The sequence below is a fragment of the Grammomys surdaster genome, unplaced genomic scaffold (genome assembly GCF_004785775.1).
Source record: "Grammomys surdaster isolate TR1022 unplaced genomic scaffold, NIH_TR_1.0 126178, whole genome shotgun sequence".
NCBI classification, from domain to species: domain Eukaryota; kingdom Metazoa; phylum Chordata; class Mammalia; order Rodentia; family Muridae; genus Grammomys; species Grammomys surdaster.
Window position 1 is genome coordinate 7,661,965 of NW_021620984.1, and position 2,487 is coordinate 7,664,451.

Sequence of the window (2,487 nt, forward strand, 5' to 3'; positions counted from 1 at the left end):
GCTTTCACTCTGCTCTTAAGTCTCTTCAGAAGGGGTTCCTATTATTATTCCTTTTTATGTCATCATGGTTAGCCTGAAGTTCATAAATAATTTGACCTTTTACCTAGAGGTTCCTGAATGAGCTGAAAAATGGCCCCCAGAAAGGTATAACCAGTCCCAAATCCCGGGCATGTGTGTCTATTAGCTTAATTGAAAAACAATTCTTTGTAGATGTCATTGAAAGATCTGGAGACAAGACTGTCCTAGATCATCCAGGGGGCCCTTAAAAATCAGAAAAATCATGGGGTATAGAACTCAGAGAGGGAGGGAGAGAGGCAGAGACAGGGAGACAGAGAGACAGAAACAGAGAGGCAGAGGGAGACAGATTACAATTTCAGAGTCTTCTAGAAAACGTCTCACAATTACTCTCTGTAGGTCAGTTTTCTTAAACACACAGTGGGTCTTTACATGTATAGATTTACATTTTCTCTTGTTTCTAAATTTTCTTGAACCTCAATCCTGTTCCATTGATGGCTTCTCTTCTTCTAGAACTTCCCTTGTATGTCTATTAGGTCTTATTTGATCAATACACGGGAGGGGAGTGGCGCTCCTTGCAGGACCCACACAGAAAAGGATGAAGGGGGAGAACTTGCTAGAAGAAATGAAAGTTTCCCAGCATGGTAGTCACATCACCACGAAAGCTTTTGCTTTTATTATCAAGTTATCGTCGGAATGCTCAAGTGTCTCCCGGGCGGGCATGCGCATGAGGCATCGTAATACACTAGCGGTCGTCACCTTGGCTCTAGCATGTACTACAGCAGCAGAATCTCCGTGCCTCCTTTAGCCCCCATTGTCCAGATTCCTCTCTGTGTTCTGTTCTCTGGCTCTGTGGATGGGTCACTATGTACTACAGCAGCTCCAAAGCAGAGTCTGTCCTGGTCCAGATCCTGGCCTTGTTTTCAATTAATCATCCCTTACCTAAGGCTTTTGCTTACTCTGCCGCTCTAGTCAGCTGAGGAGAATGTGACAACACATCTCAGATTGTGTGATTTACAAGTGGACATTTATTGTTGACGTTTTTGAAGCAGGGAAGTTTCAAGACTCAGACACCAGAAAATGTGTCCCTTCCATGTGTCCTCACCGGGTGGAGGGGTACACACAACTCTTTGTGCCTCTTTTATAAGGATGCTAGAGATAATTCTGAGATCCATCTTCAGGGCCTAGTTGTCTCTACTTTCGTCTTGTTGGTCTAGGACAGTGGTTCTCAAACTTTGGGTCATGACCTTTGGGGCTCTGTTTATGACCATTGGAAAACACAGATACTTATATTATGGTTCATAACAATAGCAAAATTACAGTTGTGAAATATAAGTGAAAATAATTTTATGGTTGGGGGGGAGGTCACCAAAACATGAGGGATTGTGTTAAAGGGTCACAGCATGAGGAAGGTTGAGAACCATTGGTCCAGGAATTAGCTTTCAACTCATGGATGGGGAAGGGTAGACAGACAGTCACACTATACAATCTACTTATGTAGTATCTCCTAGTTTCATTTATGTTGCTGTGTTCTAAAAAAAAAAACAAAGAAAAAACAAACAAACAAACAAAAAACCTGGTAAAAAACATGTTCGGGAGAAAGGGATTATTTGGCTTATAACTAGAGGTTACAGTACAATAGCAGGAAAGTCAAGACAGACACTTGAAGCAACAGCTGCAGCACATCCAAGGTGTGCATCCTTGTATAAGCTAACTTCCTCTTCTCTTCTACCATCCAGGATTCGGACCCAAGGGATAGCACTTCCCACAGTGGTCTAGGTCTTCCTACCCCAATTAACTAATTTTTAAAGAAATCTCCAATAGGCAAATCCACCAGGCAACTCGGTTTGGGTAGGTCTTCACTGAAGTTCTTGTCCTAGGGGATTCTAGAGTGTGTCAGACTAACAATTGGGACAGTCCTATTACACAGTGTCTGGGGACCTCTATTGAATAGTCACCAGGGCTGCCTTAAGGAAGGTCTCCTCTCTGCTTCACAGTCACCTAGGCTCTAACCACTGAAACCTCCACTCAAGGATAGCCAAAACATTAGCTGTCACTCTGAACCATTTTTTCTTCAAGGTTTGCCAGCCCTTCACAATGGGTGTCATTATGGGATTCCAGAGTCACTTTGACCTGGTACTAACAGCAACTTCTTCCACCTTCAGGGTGTAGCTGGCTCAAGCTGGTCTCATCCCTAGATTACACTCGCTCACTGGAATCCAGTCCCTGACACAATGGGGCAGCTCCTCTCCCAAAACGATCTAGAGATTCATGTCAATCAACTCAACTATACAGCAGATGGTTCAGCAGGTTAGACCACACACCGATCTCACAAACAACTGAAGTTTGGACCATATGTCTGTAACTCCTGCTCCAGAGGACTCCACGCCCTCTTCTGGCTTCCACGGGCACTTACATTCACATCACACACACACACACACACACACACACACACACACACACACACACACA